This window comes from Juglans microcarpa x Juglans regia, chromosome 4D (assembly GCF_004785595.1).
Source record: "Juglans microcarpa x Juglans regia isolate MS1-56 chromosome 4D, Jm3101_v1.0, whole genome shotgun sequence".
Lineage (NCBI taxonomy): Eukaryota > Viridiplantae > Streptophyta > Magnoliopsida > Fagales > Juglandaceae > Juglans > Juglans microcarpa x Juglans regia.
The window spans coordinates 13,375,129-13,394,825 of record NC_054600.1 but is presented as its reverse complement, the minus strand read 5'-3'; the positions used below and the strand labels follow the sequence as shown (position 1 = coordinate 13,394,825).

Sequence of the window (19,697 nt, the reverse complement as noted above, 5' to 3'; positions counted from 1 at the left end):
TAAAATTAACAAAGAATATCTCAAACAAGATTATATGAAAAAAGAAAATAGTCACAAAAGAATAACATTTTTCTCAACCTTTACAAAAATAGAAAGAGATTATATTCAAGAAAAATATTATGAAGATTTAGAAAAAATACAGATCAATATACCTTTCTTTATATGGTTTGAGATATATAAATCAAATCAATTATCTACCATAAACAGGACTACTAATCAATGGATTAAAGGAGAAAATAACCAAATTATTTATGAAAAATATCCCCATTTTGAAGTCATATCAAGTACAATCAGAGGAATACTCAAATTTTGGCTACACCAATAAAAAATATAATATTGCAAATACTGAAAAAAACCTTGATAATATAATACAACAAAACAATTATACTAATTTATATCTAAAAATCATGGGTAAGCAATTAGAAAGGATTGAAACCCAAATATCTCCTATAAAACCCACTATTAAAGAAATAGAAGAAACTCCCTTATTTGTTCCCCACGAAATTCCATCCCATTTAAAACCGATTTTTTCCAAAAACAAAAATGATTTATTGGAACAGATCTCTAGTAAATTAGAAAAATTAACTATTAGTAACACTGCTACCACCTCAAAACAACCACAAATTAATGTATTAAGCAAAATAGACTCACCCGTAATATCTGACTCTGAAATTAGTAATATTGAAAACCAATTTAAAAATCTAGATCTACAGATAAACAAGATTAGAGGAGATCATGTTAATAATTTCGGCTAGAGATTCAAAACAACATGTCTCTATTACTCGTAATTGGTATCCCAGACCTACTCCACCGGATATGCAATTCGAGGAAAGAGAACATATAGTAAGATCAGCCTTTGCACTAGATGTATTATACGAATGAAATATAGATGGATTATCTGAATATGAAATACTAAATCATTTTCAAGAAATGATTATGGTAGCCAACGTCTATAAAAGTAACAAAAAAACTGATCATCAGGTAGCACACATTATTGTTACAGGATTTACTGGCCAACTAAAGGGTTGGTGGGATCATTACTTTTCATATGATGAAAGGTCACGAATATTAACAACTTATAAATATGATGAAAATATGCAAATAATTAAAACAGAAAATGATTTACCCCTAGAAGATGCTGTCAACACATTAATATATGCATTAACTAAACATTTTGTTGGTGATCCAGTTCAATTTAAAGAAAGAACTAGTGATTTATTGATTAATCTTAAATGCCCTCAATTATCTGATTTCCGTTGATATAAAGATGTATTTCTAACTAAAGTTATGATCAGAAATGATTGCCAACAGCCATACTGGAAGGAAAAGTTCATAGCCGGACTTCCATATTACTTCGCCCAAAAGGTACGAGAATCATTATTAAGATCAGACGGTACTATTGATTTTCATAATCTCACATATGGTGATATAATAAGTAAGATTAACAGAACTGGATTAACTATGTGCAACGATTTAAGATTAAAAAAGCAAATAGAGAAAGAAAAGAAGTTTGCTAGAAAGGAATTAGGTACTTTTTGTGAACAATTTGGTTATATTCCTTTATTAGCCCCCTCAAGAAGACACAAAAAAGGAAAAGGAGTTTATAAGAATTATTCCAATAAAAAACGAAAATACAGAAAACCTTATAAAAAGACAAAAGACAAACCAACATATAATAAGCCACTAAAAAGTCCTAAAAAGACTAATGAAAAGAAAAAACAGATTGTTTGTTATAAATGCGGAAAAATATGACATTATAAATCAAACTGTAAAGTCAAACAACAAATTAATGAATTAGATATATCCGAAACATTAAAAGACAAATTAATAGACATTTTTATAATACATTCAAGCGAAGATGAGGTTAGTTCTTCAGAAGAAGAAGAAATTTATCAATTAAAAGAATCAAGTTTTTCAGAACAATCTTCCGATAGTAAACTAGAAGAAGATGAAGTACATATTTGTAATTGTCTAGATAAGGATAATTGCATTTGTAACAAAACCATTAATGTAATTTCAAAACAAGAAGACATTATACTAGAATTGATAGACAAAATCAACAACCCTCAAGAAAGAAAAGATCATTTAGAAAAATTAAAAGATACATTTAATAATCAAAATACTACAATAACTTCATCATCAACACCTTTCAATTTTTCAGAAATAATAGGAAGATTTAAAACTGACAAACAGAAAATTACGATTCAAGATATACAACAAGAAATCAATGAGATAAAACAAGAAATTAGAAATTTAAAAACATCCAATCTTAAATTAGAAGTTTCAAACGAACAACTATTACAAGAAATTATATTATTAAAAATAGAGAAAAATGGAAAGAATCTTTATGATGAAAAACATAAAATTGAACAGGGAGAATGTTCAACATTAGATAAAACGGACAATTTCATTAATATTCTTAATAAGATAAATTTTCAAAAATGGTATGTTGAAGTAACAGTTTCAATTAATCAAGAATTCTCTTTTACTACAATTGCCCTATTAGATACAGGAGCGGACCTAATTCTTTTGAGTAGGATTCCAACATCCTGAATGGAATCGAACTATCTGTTCCAAGTTGGATGATAATTTTTGTTTCATAATTCCTCCGTATCCAATATCAGGGGCATAATTTTAGCTATTGTATTATGTATTTCTAAATTTCAAGATGATTTGTTGAACCAAAAGTTTTTACTTAGAATAGATTGTAAATCAGTCAATGAAGTTTTAATTAAAGATGTGAAAAACCTGGCTGCCAAGCAAATATTTGCCAGATGACAAGCTATATTAAGTATTTTTTATTTTGATATTGAGCATATTAAAGGAGAATTTAATTTTCTTCCTGATTTTCTATCCTAAGAATTCTTATAGGGAAAATCATGTCATCTTCAAAGTCCAAATCCTCATACGCACGGCCGCCATCTCTTCCCTATCCTTCACCTTGTCACAACATTCATTTTAGTAAAAAATATTAATACCAAAGTAATATTAGGAAATCCCTTTCTTGCACTACTTTATCCTTTCTTTGTAACAGAAGAATAAATTTCTACTAAAATACTTGGACAAGAGATACAATTTAAATTCTTATTTCCCCCGGTACCAAAAGAAATTAACTCTTTAAAGAAAATTTCATTAACCAGAGAGATTAATTTTTTAACAAAAAATAGAATTAGAAGAAAAGAAAACCAAATAAACTTTTTAAAACAAGAATCAAAATATAAAAGAATTCGAGAACAGCTAAAAGACCCATTATTAACCCAAAAAATTGATAATTTCAAACTTACAATTGAAAATAAAATATGCTCTAACCTGCCCAATGCCTTCTGGAACAGAAAACAACACATAGTTGAATTATCCCTATGAAAAAGAGTTTTTTGAGAAAAACATTCCAACCAAGGCTAGACCTATCCAAATGAATAATGAATTACTAGAATATTGTAAAAAAGAAATTAATGATTTAAAAACAAAAGGATTAATAAGGAAAAATAAATCACCATGGAGTTGTGCTGCCTTTTATGTCCAAAAACAGGCAGAATTAGAAAGAGGAGTTCCTCGTTTAGTAATAAATTATAAACCATTAAATAAGGTATTACAATGGATTAGATACCCAATTCCTAATAAAAAATATTTATTATCCCGATTATATAATACTACAGTATTCTCAAAATTCGACATGAAAATTGATTTTTGACAAATCCAAATTGTTGAAAATGATCGATATAAAATAGCCTTCACAGTCCCCTTTGGACATTTTGAATGGAATGTTATGCCATTTGGATTAAAAAATGCCCCCAGTGAATTTCAAAATATTATGAACGAAATATTTACTCCTTTCACTTATTTTTCAATAGTTTATATAGATGATGTATTAATATTTTTTTCATCTATTGAACAACATTGAAAATATTTAAATATTTTTGTTCAAGTTATCAAACAAAATGGATTAGTTGTCTCATCATAAAAAATAAACTATTTCAAGAAAAAATTAGATTCATTGGACATGTAATTTATCAATGAACTATTACACTAATTAGTAGAGCAATAGAATTTACTGATAAATTTTCAGATGAAATAAAAGAAAAAAATCAATTACAGAGATTTCTAAGAAGTCTCAACTATGTTGCAGATTTTTTTCAATCTCTCAGACCATTATGTAAACTATTATTTAAAAGATTAAAAAAGAATCCACCTCTTTGGACAGAAAAGCATACTAATATCATAAAATAAATTAAAAATTATTAAATTTATTTTTATAAAAATTAATTAAAAAATTATTAAATTTAATTTTTTTAGATTACGTAACAAAGTCATGTCTTGAAAATTTTAATTCAAATTAAAAAAAATAAAATAAAATAACTGAATACTAAAAGAAATGTGAGTATATCATTAACGTTTTCGTTTTCCCTTATCTCTTAACAGACCTAAAATAGATGATACGATAGTAAATAATTTCAGTCGAAAATATAATTTATCATTTAATATAATTTATTATTTTAGGGTTTAGTGCATCCATGTTGGAAAATGGAATCAACAATTTTTTTTTATTAAATTTTACTATAAAATCATTTTTTTTTATTTTAATTATTCATCTTTACAAAATATCCTAGTCCTACTCTATTTTTTTCTATTATATTAAAATAATAATAATGATATTATTATTATTATTATTTTTTCTCTCATTTCTTTTTACAATTTCAACTACTCACTCTTTTGTCCTTTTTTTTTTTTTTTTTTTTTATGTTTTGAATTATTACTCTTTAACAAATATTTTAAACAAAAATTTAAATTATTTTTTTTAAATATTCTTAAAATTGTTATAATTTTAAGAATAATTTAAATTTTTTTTTTTTTTTTCAAAATTCGTGTGCTCCAAATGCTTGATTAACTTTCCTATTTTGTCATCCAAGTTTGCTATGCACCGTGTCAAGTGCCTCATAGTTTCTTCAATAGAATAATTGTAAACACAATTAGCATTTATAGACAACCAACAAATAAATCAAACTAAGTCACAAAGTAAATTCTCTCAGATAATATTCCCTCATTATTTAACTTAATATACAAATAATGATTTAACTTTTCTATGAGCAAGGATGCGCTTGCACCTTGACTGACAAGATTGGAGGTGAAGGAGCGACTCGATTACCACAACTTCTCATTCTTTTAAGATTACCCAAAATTTATGCACGACGAGAAATGCACATGTGCATGGACAAACCCACACTATTATCTTCATAAGAGACTGAACAAATCAAATCTAGCTCACTTTGTGGGGGTGGGGGGTGGAAACTTGAAAAAAAAAAAGAAAACTTATCAGAGAAAGTTCACTCAGAACATGAATGGTTACTAGAAGAAATATGCTTTTACACATTTTTGAAGCAAAACATGGTAGAAAGTTTCAAAACCATTCAAAATATTGAGCGAGGGCATGCACAAGCTTGTTGCTCTCACTAACATTGCTGCATCCAACGTGTTTGTAATTGAAAAATAAAAGAGGTTTATCGTGAATACCCGGACTTAACTAGATTTTTCGTCTGTATTTCATTGCCTAAGTTTTATTTTATTAAGGGCCATGAATTAGGCATAGAATGATTAAGGCCTTGGGCCTCAATATTAGGCATTCAAAACCCAAGAGAAGGGCCACTTAAAGCCCTTGAATTTTCGGCCAACTAGGTGGGCTTAAGGCCAAAAGCCTAAAAGGATCATAGGTCACGCCCAACACAATGTGACTTGTGCCACTTGTCGCGCATGCACAACTTAATGTATCTGGACGTGATAGTGGGCTAAGGGGAGAGAGAATAGGGTTTTAGGAAATCCAAGGGAGGCTTGCATGCCTACCTTAGTGACAAGCCATTGGACTTGTCACTTGTCATCCATGCATAGAGGTTCTAGAAGAAACATCATGAAATTTACCTAAGGGAGGCCAAGGGCTACTCGGCCAACACGCCACTCACAGTCCCAAGCATCTCCACCTCATGCCACTTGTCATTGTGAAGAGTTCCAAGAGATTTTTACATGGGGAGTGACACCTTGGGAATGGCAAAGGTTAATCTTCCTAAGAATTTGCATGGGGAACACAAAGAGGCATTTTGGATTCTTAGGTCACACGCCCACCTAAGGGTATTTTCAGATCATTATGCCATTTGTCACTCATGCATTGGTGGAAGAGATGTTCTAGAAGATTTGCCTTAGAAAAATGGAAGAGGCACCACACGAAATTACCCTCATAACCCTAGGAGAAAGGGGGCGGCACACATACACCTTTCACACGCCCATGCCACTTAGCATGCATGCACCACCCACTTTCTTAGGAAGATGAAGGGGCTTTGAAGCTAATTACGTTTTTGCACTTGAGGATCAATGAACCTGGATGTTTTGGAGAGGGGCAAGAGAGACTTTGGACTGATCTAGGGTAAGGCACACGCCACTTTCCAAGGTGGCCTTTGCACTTCCCAAAACTACCCAATGATGAGGATTTTGGCCAAAGGGGAAGAATGCCATACCACATGTCCAACATGCAATGACTTTTGAGTGACCAATTGGTTTCAAGAGGAAAAGGCCATAAGAAGGCCATAAGCCACACACTCATGCCTTTTCTTCTTGGTATTTTCAGATTTAAACCATTTCTCTCTACACTCTACCTCTCTACATGAACACTTAGTGATATTCTCACTTTCTCACACTTTCCTTCCAACCAAACGATGACCAAACACTCTCCACATGCAAAAAGGGCCTCAACTCCAAGCAAAGAAGGAACCCCATGGTGAGATTCACATTTCCATTATCTTTCTCCCAAACACATACACGCCTACACCATGACGATGAAAATTTCAAATGGGATGATCACCTAGAACACATACGTACTCACATGAAGGGTCATTTCATCTTTGAAATACCCTAGGGTTTTCCAAGGGGAGGAGACCGAAAGTTTGAGGACTCATATCCTCAAGGCATTCGACCATGACACACGCACACTACTCACATGTTCATTACCTAGCCACGGTCACATGAACTTGAGGGTATTTGTGTTCTAAACCTTTGAACCAAACGTTTGAAGCATCACCTTGAGCAAATGATAAACCCTAACAACTCCATAACACACACACACACGGATTAGGGTTAGACCCTTGTTCTAATAAGTCATATCAACTCTATTACAACTTACTAGTGAAAATTTCAAATGTTTTTTTGTAAATAGACTCTCAACCTATTTTCGGTTAACATATGTATATACTTGTGTGAATCTTTCATCTTGTTTGGTATTGTGTAAGTTTTTTATTTAGTGATTTTGTGAACAAATATCTTGTTGTAAGTTGTATAAGAACATGCCATGATTACATGTTTTGGTTTGTATGATGCCATGCTAAGATCACGCGTATTAGGGTTTCAGTTTGCATGATGTTACGCCATGATTTTATGTGATTTAGGGTTTCGGCTTGTGTGATGATTTGCCATATTTCATGATTCGGATTATGTGATTATCTTTGCCATGATGTATAGTCTATTGTGTTTCAGATTTGATGCATGTTAAAGATGAGTTTCACTTGGTAATGAGCCCTATGAGTTTCGGCCAAGAATGTTTTTGTATGTTTGGTTTGAGTGTTTTGATGTTTTATTTGTAATGTGTTTCGGATATTGCCTATGTATCATGTTATGCTCATATGCTATCATGCCATGAAACCGAATGCGATATGCTTGTTCATGCATACATGACATTTCATACGTCACATGTTTTATGTAAGAAAAAATGCGTTTTAAGTCTCATGTCACATGTATTTGGGTAAATGATATTTTAAAAATTTAAGTACAAGTTTTATCACGACCCCAAATGCTGGGACGGAGGAATGTCCTAGTGGAACTTCTCTATCTACTCTGGAGTGCTTAAGAATGGAGTGGTAACCCCTGAGTCGACAAAAAACCGTTGGCGTGCCTCAAATGAATCTTTTTGGAAAGGATGCTGAAGTGAGGTAATACATAACGCTAGTGGGTGCTATGACTAAGGCAAATAACTCGACGAAGTACTGTCGTGTTATAATGAATATGAATAAGATGTATTCACCACAGTGTATGGATCACTGGTTGTGCGGTAACTAGCAGGAACACGTGGTACTTAGGGGAGTCATGATATGTCCACCATATGTTATATGAAATGAACAAGACCATGAGCTCATCACATAAAATGATATGATATGAATGTGTAATGATTAACTTGAAAATAATGTCAAAAGATATTTTTTTTGAAAAGTCTAAGGATCTCTTTCTCATGTTTGGAAAATGTCAAGTTGCATAAGTCAAGTCTTATGTCAAGTATATGTCCATGCACGCATTTCATGATTTACCATTGTACGCTTATGTTAACTGTTGTATGTTGTATGTTCACTTGCTGAGCTTTCTTGAAATCTCATTGTGGTAGTTTCCACTATCATTCCCCACCCAGAATGGTAGAAGTTGTAACAGGATACGAAGAAATCCCTCATGCGAAAGCGCAAGAGGTCGGTACCCCTGACAGTCAAGGAGGCACTGAGGGGCAACCGAGAGCTTATCGGAGCCCTCTTTGGGAGATAGACTAGAGGCCGCCGACCAGTTTATCGCCGAGGTTTTGTAGCTCTTCAAGGAGTTGAGGAGGTTGCTTAATCAAGGCAAGGACAAATGAAAAAAAAAAAAAAAAAAAAAAAAAAAGACTTTAAGGTGGCAGCCCTGCTGTTTTGAAAAGGGACCATGTTGCTTGTACTAGGTAAAGGATTAAGGTTTAAAGCTTCTTATTGGAGATGATCCCTTGTTTTGGGAATCAATACTTATATTTTGGGAGACAATGAAAATATTATTTGGTACTTTTTGAAAAGCATGTTATGTTAAGACAATGTTTGGGTCATGTTTAGTATTACGGTACCATGTGCTAACGCAACAGCTAGGGGTGTAATTTCGAACCGGAAAACCGGTCCATACCGGATCGGACCGATTTTACCGGTTTTGAACCGGTCCGGTCCGGGACCGGTTCTTATAATGTAAAAACCGTCCGGTTCCGGTTTTGGAATTTTCCGAACTGGACCGGACCGGTTTATTAAAAATATATATAAAAATAATAATATTTATATTATTGTATATATAAGTTTTATACAAAATATTATATAATTTATAAATATTAATAATTAATATATATAGGTTTTATATATTATGTATAATTATAAATTTTTATGCGAAATTTTTATATATAATATATAAAATTATATATATTCATAATATCATATATGAAATAATTTGTTATTATAATTTATAAATTATTACATAAAATGTTAATACTAAATCACTAAAAGTTTATAACTAATACTCATAATCTAATATAGACTAATGACTATAGTTATACTTATAATTAATACTACAAGTTTTTACTAAAAGTTTATAACTAATACTAATATTAAATATATAGTTTATAACTAATACTTATATATAACTTATAACTTATAACTATACCAATAGTCTAATATTAATACTATTATATAGTCTAATATATTATTTAGCTATGCTAATATATAAGTATATAACTAGTAGTTATAGACTATTTAACTATTTAACTAATACTAATAGTCTAATGTAGACTATAGATTATAGTTATACTTATTATTAATACTAAAAGTTTTTACTAAAAGTTTATAACTAATACCAATATTAAATATATATTTTATAACTAATATTAATATATAACTATACTAATAGTCTGATATAGACTATAATTATACTTATACTAATATATTATATAGCTATACTAATATACAAGTCTATAACTATGTAACTAATATTAATAGTTTAATATATTATATAGTTATAATTATACTAATATATAAGTCTATAACTATTTAATTAATACTAATAGTTTAATATAGACTATAGACTATAGTTATAGTTATCCTAATATAGTTATACTAAATCACTATAACTAATACTAATATATAACTATAGTAATATGCTAATTTTAATACTATTAGACTATGGTATATTAAATGTATTACAAATATATATATAGTTATATTAAATCAGTATAATCAGTATAATCTATTAAATGTATTACAAATATGAAATATATATAAATTTTAATTATCATTTAAAATAAAAACACATCGAAAAGAATTAAATTTGAATTAAATAGGAAATGGCCAAAGGAAACGGCGCCGTTTTCATCTATTTGAAAACCCTAAATGTGTCTATCTGAAAACTTCATCTCCTTCCGCCTTCGTAAGTCCGTGATTCACTGATTTCACTTTCCCCCGCAGCTCTCTTCGTCTCTCTTCTCGTCTCTCACTCTCAACTCTCCTGCCTCTCAGCCGCTCGTCTCTCACTTCTCAGCCCTCTGCTCTCGCAGCCTCGCCCCTCGCCTCTCGCAACTCGCCCTCTCCGTCTCTCGTCCCGTCTCTCACTCACAACTCTCCCACCTCTCACTCTCTCGTCTCTCAACTCTTTCATCATCACTCTCAATCTCTCTTCTCTGTTCTCTCAACTCTCTCAGCCCCTATCTCATTCTCTTTGTCGATCTGCCCCCGGCCCCCCACGGTAAGTTTTTTATTTTTTTGAAATTACATACTAGCCTACTATGATTTACTATGATTTTTGTGATTGGGTTTTGTGATATTGAGATTTTTGTGAATATGTGATTGCCGATTGGATTGATTGGGTTTTGTGAATTCGTAATTGTCAATATGGCTGCTGCAAAAATCACTGTTTCCATTTCTAAATTTGCCTTTACATCTATCATCCAGCTTTAGCTCTTTTTGTGAATCCGTAATGCTTGATGCATGAGAGATGCAAGCAGCTAGGCTATACGAGAGGTAAATGTGTGTGTGTGTGTGTATATATATATATATATATACATATATATATAACTGGTTCTTCATCTAGTTTTTACCATAGAAATAACTTATCTTATTTTTTTCGATTAGGTTACGGTCTCTTAGCTGATGTTTTGGTAATACTTTTCTTATCCAAGCATGCATGCAATTATAATTTGCATAGAGTTAGTGATTAACTAATTGCCATAGACAAATTTTTTTTATAAACAATTTTTTAATGACAAACTGTGAAACTTACATTTTAAAAAAAGGGAAAAATCGTACCAGATCGGAACTGAAACCGGTAAAACTGGAAATACCAGTTTAGGAAGGTAACCGTTGCGTAATTGGTTTTGGAAAATACAAAATTGGTACATACCGGTTCGGTTCTAGATTTTGTCTAAAACCGGACCGGACCGGTTACACCCCTAGCAACAGCTTTAGGTGTTGCATAGTTTTATACGAATTTTACATTTTTTGTTGCGATATTTATTGCATACTACTAGTATACATAGGTGCATTGCATCTTATTTGTCATGTACGAGGGGTATGTAGCCTTATATTGCATGTCCCGGCGTTTCAGTTACCGTCCAATCCCAATGGGGGCTGAGGGCGCCACATTTACGCATTAATTGAGATGTAAAGTATACTTCAAAGCCATGGAGTATCACAAAGAGAGAAATCTTCCATCCAAAATACAGACCAAAACTTTAGACCTATAAACTCAATTGCTAATATGGGAAGAATTTCTTTGTTTGTTAAGGTAGCAACTAGAACTATGAGAAATGTTAAGTTACCTACAAGGTAAAGAGAGGAGACACAACTGAACAACAATTACCAACAAGGATACAATCAAAATGGATTGGAATGGCCATAGTTAATTAAGAAATGTCATAATAAAAAGGAAAGACATAATGCATTGAGAAACATGTAGCTATATAGGAAAAACTAGAAGTCATAAAAAAGTAATAACCGTGTACCATAAATAGAATTTGTTAATGTATTTTTTTTTTATAGAGAAATTATATTTATAGTTATAGAGTGTACAAGCGCCACACACTCATTTTTTTTAATAATGGACTCTACTCTTTTTCCAAAAAGTTCTTCTACACAACCTCCCATTCTTTCTTGACCTCCACACACTTGGCATTTATTTATTTATTGTTTTTAATATAAAATGATGATTCATTTTCCTCTATTCCCCCTCCGCGTTCTCTCCACCCTCAGCCCGTTGTCCTTCCGCACGGCCTGACCTCTCTGCTCCCATTCTTGAACTCCACATCACCTAACCCTTTTACAGGTGGTTGTCTACTTCCGGCTTGCTAACGAAAGGCCAATGAGAGAGGATTCCATATAAAGCCCAAGAACTTCAATATCTTACTTTCCTGTGAACTCAAAATATAAAAACAATCCATAAGACCAAAACAATCAAAATCTAGAGTGAGAACAATGTAAGAGGAAATTGTTCTCTGTTTGTTCCATTCGTAAATATTTCAAAGAATTTCCTTTTAGTTCGTCTTGGTGCAAAACTCAGAGTAAAGATAAGGAAAGACCTCTTATTTTCCTTTCAGCTAAATTGTTGAAAACTTTCAAAGTGAATATCTGACACCAGAAAAATATCATTTTTGCTTAAAATTGAAACGAAAAAGTTGCTCAAATATTTTTCCTTTGAAACAAACAGAGAATAAAGGATAGAAGGAGTGTACCTTTTTTTCCTCAAGCTTGTTGTAGCAGAAAATGGCCAACCTCTCTTGAGCAACCTCTATTTTGTGACCATCTTTATTGCACCTCAACATCTAAAAAACCTCTTCAATTGGTACATTCTCCTACAATCCAAATAATTCCATTACAAACTCAAGAAAGATCTAAAACACCATTTTGAAAGAAAAACCTAAACCCATAATGCAAAAAAAAAAAAAAAAAAAAAAAAAAAGTCAAAACAGTCATCACAAACCCAGAAGCCTAAAACACAACCCAGCAACAAAAGCACCGAAACAAAGTTCTAATTCGAAAATAAAAGTCCTTAAAGGAAAATGTAAGTCCAAGAGTATTACGTGTCATCTCGGAGTAGTCTGTTTGGGAGGGAGAGAAAGGGATCTGAGGGAGGGGGAGAAAGCGATGTTGTCGAGTAAAGGAGGGGGTTTGTTGAACGAGGTGGCTCTGCCGAGGGGTGACGGTGTGAGGGGTTGTTCGTTGGGAGGAGTAACTGAGAGGTTCAGGAAGGGGAGAAAGGGATCTGAGGGAGGGGGAGAAAGAGATGTCGAGTGAGGGAGGGGGCTTATTGAACCATGACATGGTTGACCAGTCTGGTTCACCAGCTCAAGTGTGTGGTGTGTGATACTATAAACAGGAGGTTGAGTAGAATTTTTTTTTTCCAAATGAGTGCATAGCACTTGCATTACCCATAACTTCTTTTTATAAGTAAATAACAATTATTGGTGTAAAATGATGGAGGATACCGATTTGATCACTATTCCCAGTCAGAATAGTAACTTGTCGTGCTGAGGCTAATTGTCGAACTTCCATTGCCAATCAGTGCACCTCCCAGATAATAATATTTAAGTAGCTTTTGAGTACAATGTATATCTCAGTTCAAATATTTACATTAGAACGTTAAACAAAAAATTTGCCTAATTGTTTATTAAAATTTTCAAGTTCATATGCAATGGCATCAGAATATTCATCATCGCCATCGGCGTGGTCGCCAAATTTTTCCATTCCCTTTACTAATCACACTGCCAATACGGCATGTTAATCTAATAAGATAAAGAAAATAAACAATTTTCAAACGTAACATGCAAAATGATTATTCATACATATGTGGGAAATTTTTAATTCTTTCCCGACCTTGCATTGTGGCTTAACTGTTATTTAGCTTTTATTAGTTTGAAAAAAAACAATACAAAACCAAACATGATCACAAAAGCCTATTCAATTCTACAATTTAAAAGTTCGACAAAAACAATCCAAAAAATGTACATCATCACAAAAATCTGTTAAATTTTTCAAAACCATCAATGAGAAAGGAAAGATCAAAGCATGTCACAAAATAAAATGCTAATACCCGATTGATATTGTAAGGGACAAAATATCCAGACCCAAGACTAGCTAGCCCTAAAGGCCACCACTAGGAGACAAAAAAAGAAAGAGGGAGAGGTGACAAAGAGGGGACAAGAGAGTGAAGGTGTTAGGAGGAAAGGACTGGCTCATCCCCTGTAATACCCGAATCCTACTACGTAGGTATTTACGTCATCTATTAATATTTTAAGTTAAATATTTTGAGATAAAGACTTTTATTATTTTATTGTTTATTATTTTATTTTAAGATGGGTGTGCTTTTATTTTTTTTAAAGTGGGTTAGTAAATAATTCAAGGGTGTGATTTTATGACCTTGCAATTTTTCCTTTCAATCCCTTTAATTTATTTACCCAAGAAAGGGGTCCAAACTCTTTAATCTCTACCGTCCAACTCATTGGACAAGTTGAGTTGAAATTTATTGACTTTTCTACTCTTTAGCCGAAGCTTCCTCAAGAAGCTAATCAGATATTTTTCTCTTTTCACTAGTCGGCTTCTTCTACAAGCTGCCTAGACTCTTCTTTCTTCTCCTACACGCTGGTTCCAAGGGACAAGAGAAACAAAAACCTCTCATTCTCCTTTACACCACCGACGGTCTCCAAGGCAAAAACCAACAAGCACCTTCTTCATTTCCTCTTTCACCCGTCGACCTTAAGGCACTGGAAGGAGAGAAAAACTCCTCAAGCTTTCCTCGCACAAAGAAACCCTTCGGGTTCTCCCAACCCGTGCGATCTTCCTTCTTCTCCTCAAGCCGATCTCTCTCATTTCGTGAGCTTAAGATTTCCACTGTAAGCCTTCAAGAAAAATCGACCTGGTAAGTGAATTCTATGGCTCTAATCTCTAGTTGAAGCCTTGGATTTATGGGTTTAACCTAGGGTTTCTTTTTGAAATTTTCTACCATGTATCAGCTTTGGGTCTTTCGGATTCCCTCTTTTTGTTCATCTGCTGTGTTCCATGGCTTGAAAAGGGGATCAAAACAGGTGATGTTCCTACCGTAATATTTTTCTTGCGATTGAGATTTTGCTAAGCAATTTGTGTCTTGTGATTTGGGAGTTTCGAATTTTGGTTCCAGCCGTGTGTGTGAGTGTTCTGTTTTATGGTTCCGTGTGTGTGTGTGCTCTGTTTTGAGGTTGTTTTGCTATGGGTCATGTTCTGTTTTGGTGTAACTCCATGTTTAACTGGGTTAGTCACAAGTGATGACAAATTGGTTGTGGTGTATATATGCATATGAAGAAAACGTGTGTTGGTTACTCTGTTTTGGGTGTTTTGCCGTGTGTCTCCTATTATTTGAAATGGTATATTTCCTAAGTTAACTTTGTTAGTCTCAAGTGTTGATTAATTGGTATGTTGATGTATAGATATATGTATGTGGACAAGAAGCCGTGTGTGTGTGTGTAGGTTCTGTTTTAGTGTCCTACCGTGTGTTGCACAAAGCAAACTTGTAGTCCACCCTTGTGTTTTATCAAGTTTAAGCCATGTTTTAACCTTGTTAAAGTCATGTATTTATGTGTTAAATTAATGGAGTTAAAGTTATAGTTTAAACATGTTTCCCTAAGATTTATGGCCTAAGTAAGCTACCAAGACTTTTAAATTAAATTAGTAAGCTTACTTTAGGAATTCGTAAATTACCAAGAGTTGTATCTCTTTATTGGAACGGTTTTCAGAATATGTATACATATATAAGGCTTTCTTGAGTTTTTACCACCCTTATATTGTTTAATTATATAGATAGGATTTTAGTTAAGTGAAGGATGTTTGAGCCATGAAAATACTAGAACTTGCTAGCTGCCCATGCCTTGTAAAATTCTGAACTTATGTTCCATCATGGAAGCCTAAACCAGCCTTTTTACCCCTTTTTGCTCAACCTCACTCCTTGGCTAACCAAAGATAAACCTTAGTAGGAAGAACCCTTGAAGAACAAGTGACAAAAAACCAACCTCTTGCAAGCATTGTCTTTTGTTAGATTTATTTCCATATGAGGTTGCAAAGCTGTTAAAATGCTCTCTTTGATGAAAATTCTAGATTTGTAGCACTCCCTTGTTCCCTTCCACTTTTGAATAAATTCTTACCATCCTATACATTTTAACTTATGATTCCTACCCATCTCTTGTATAGAAAATAGTAGCCTTTAAAGAGGGACAGCAAGCAAGCTTTATATTTTCATGGGTTTCTTAAATGTCGGAATGAGAATACTAAGAGTTGACTTAGTGCCATGTATGTAGCTAAATGGGTTAAGGAAGGTACTTACAATTTGGAATTTAAGTGAGCGCGTAAGAGTGTCGGATAGTAAGGCTTAATGTGGAATGAATTTTAATGTGTTCATTTCATTTCATTGAATAGAAGTGTATTTCAAGATTCAAGGAACCTATTTGTAAAGCATCGAGGTAAGTAGCTATGACCATGCTCCTTACACACAAAGCACTCTTATGAAAAAGTCTCTCTCTCTCTCTCTCCTTCCAAATGTTTCTCTTATGAAAGAATAGATGCATGTATAGTATGTATAAGCCTTTCTTGATAGCCCCTGTTAAGTACCCTATTAATTATCATTGTGTGTATGTAAGGTAATGCATCATGAGATTTTATGCATGCTCTCTTAAATAATTATGCCTTACCTATATGTAGCATGACATGAAACATTCTTTTAAAAGAAACGCATATGCATTGGCACTAAATGAAGATAATGAAAACGTCGATTTTCTAAAGAAAGAAAAGGAAAGGAATGAAAGCATGAATGTATGAATGTACGTAACGGCCACATGTATGAAAATGGTACCAAATAAATGGGCAGATTGCAATGCCGGGTAAGTAGTACTGGTAGTGCACCCAATGCTGCCCCCTATGAAAAGGGATTCTCAACCTGAAGCCGCGGGCGGAATCCGGGTCCAAAAGATCGCTAACCCTAACACACGGGACATAATAGTGTGTACTGGGTCAAAAAAGTGAAATGTAAAGTAAAGTCATTTCTAAAAAATGTTTATGCATGAAAGCAAATAAATGTTTATGCATGAAAGTAAAGTTATGTCATAGAAATATTACGCATGAAAGTATAGCTATTCCTTAAATTGTTTATGCATGAAAGCCTTGTCAAGAACTTGCAATTGTCTATGTATGCATGTTTTCAAAAGAAGGATTATGTGATTAATAAGTTAACGGCATGGTGTACTGCTTACTGAATATTAGACTCACTTTGTGTTTATGTTTTAAATGTCCAGGTATGAATGATGAGGCTGGGGAGCTAGGCACTGCTGAGGAGGGAGGGGCTGATGCTTAGAATTCCCTGTCGGTTCAATTTTAATGATAATGGTTATGTCTTTATGTTTTTATGATGGGTCCCATGTTGGGACGTTTTGTTGGTTTGACTTTAATACAATATGTCATTGGGTATGATGTAAGTACTATGGTGGGGTGATGGTAATGGTGTAACTTCTATAGTGGGGTGACGGTAACCCCACATAAGAAGGTTAAATGCCTTTTGTATGTGTTATGGGGACAGAGTCCCCTTTTTATTGGAACTAGCAATGTTTTAAATGAATGAGTGATGGACTCTGAGAGTCCTTTGGGTAATATGTTGAACAGATTGTCTATCAGGTGCTTGCTTTTAAATTAGGAACGCAGTGTACATGCATGTCATGTTCGCGCCTATCCCTTTTCAAAAAAAAAAAAAAAAATACATACTAATATTAATAAGGAAAGAATAGGTCTCAAGTCGCGATCCCATCCTAGTAATGGAACTGGGTTGTGACATCCCCACCGTTGGATATTGAGCACGGTTCGCTGTGCATCTGGAGGCTCACGTCAGCTAGTCGTGAGCTTGTTGAACCTGCTGGTGGCTACCAAGTAGCCCGTTGACAATTTCTGTTTCCGTCCAGACGTCCCCCATCCACAGTGGATGTGCACGCTATGCGTTGCAGCAGGCAACGGAGCACGATGCCGTGCATGCATCGGGCCCCCTCCCATAGCACCCGTAAGTTGGCACGATCACTACCTGGAACTACAAGCATGCCGACGATTCCTGTCGTCGGTGGGATGCTCCATGGACCAAGTTCCTCGTCATTCTAATGGCGGGCATCCCTCTTCAACCCAAGATCTTCTTCGGTCACCTAGTAGCGGGCATCCCTCCTTAACCTAGGATCTTCCTTGGCCAACCAATAGCGGGCAACTAGTCCTTCGGCCACCTAAAGGCACGCATGCAACTGCTCACCGAACAAGTTGCCCAGTCACAAGCTCCTCGGCCACACAGTGGTTGGCATCGATCTGCATCTCGCCAATAGCTGTCTCGCCCTTTTGCATCATGATCTCACCATCTCAGAACAACCCCTCGGCCAGAGCAACTGCTCGGCCTGAGCTCCATCTCAGAGCAACTGCTTGGTCGGAGCAAGTTGCTCGGAAACCATTCTACCATGCACTCGGTCACCCATCTTGGTCACAACACAAAGCTCTTCGACCCCTCTCACATACTCGCCCAAGTCTTCTCGGTCATAAGGGGTGCATGGCTCCAGTAAAATGCTTAGTCGAGGCGAAGTTGCTCACCCATAGTGACGATTCCTTGGACGCAAAATTACTCAGCCTCACTTGCTTAGACACAGTTACACGGCCAGAGGTTCCCCAACCTCGGTGTCCGAGCCTCTAGTTGCCTGGCTACATTTCTTTATGATACTCTCCAAGATAGTGCTTCCAAGTATAAAAGCAGATTTAGGATATAGTGAGAGTGTCCAAGGTCATTTCCACAAGGATGACTATATCAACATAATTCAGTAAAGTTCCAACAAAATAAAATGAATTCAATCAAGAGGAGTTGGAGTATGGTGGAATAAATCTCCTTTTCGAAGTTGATTTGTTCTTAATTTCCGAAAGATCAAGGGTAACTTGAGAGCACTGAATTTATGCAAAATGTGGGATGATGTAATGGTTTGACAAATTAAGCATGGGTTGGTAATTAACCTAAAGAAAACATTAGTATAAAACCAGAACTGCAGTCTTAATGTTTAGAACGAGGTGAATAAGAATACAAAACAACTTTCCAGATCTCATAAACTGAAACTGTATTTATCAAAGAGTGTAAATACTAGGATTACAGGGTTAGGGTTTCCTCTTCCATCAGGTTATAATTGCTGGGTGCATCTGCTTATGCTAATTCAATCAAGAAATTAACACTTTGAAATAAAACACCCGTTATTACTCAGATTAAAAACACCGAAAGAAATAAAACCCTCACTGTATTGTCATCCACATTCATCTAAAGACTCAAAGGTTGATGGATCCTTGATTATTTCAAGGTCCTGTTGTGCCAAGAGTCTACAACAGGTTAAGAACAAGAAATCCCTTTAACCCGATAGCAGATAAGGCATGAAAATACAACAAGAAGTTTAGGTTAAACGCAACAACAACAGATCACAATCCGCAATGGTGAAAGAAAACCCTTTCCTTTGCAACCCTAGCTATAGAAATTAGCCACGAATCATCATGAGATAGATGATTCGAAAACCCTAGTAGCAAACAAAAAGAATTCCAACAATTGTTCTGAAAATACAAAAACATAATAAAGATTGTAAAATGTGGTGCTGAACCCCCTTTCTCTCATGTGCCATCTCTCCTTTTATCCTCCTTTCTCATCATCTCATTCATTCTCTCTCTTCTAACCGTTTCTCTTCGATTCCTGTTTCTGCCCTCTAGAGGCTGGGATCCTTCTCGATACTTCTTGTTGTAGTGAGGAAAACCCACAGCAGATTCCTTGGATGGCTTTTGAGCTCTGAAAGTTTGATGAGCCTCTTGGGCTTAACACATGGAACTGGGCCTTCTAACTTG

General features: G+C 34.4%; 1 long non-coding RNA gene across 1 annotated transcript; it reads left to right on the top strand.

Moving 5' to 3' along the window:
- Nucleotides 1-14,753: 14,753 nt before the first annotated feature.
- On the top strand, nucleotides 14,754-17,452 carry LOC121260847. The gene is made up of 4 exons (XR_005939798.1): nucleotides 14,754-14,872; nucleotides 15,625-15,631; nucleotides 16,236-16,276; nucleotides 17,105-17,452. It is a non-coding gene; the product is annotated as an uncharacterized LOC121260847 (long non-coding RNA).
- The last annotated feature ends 2,245 nt before the right edge of the window (nucleotides 17,453-19,697 follow it).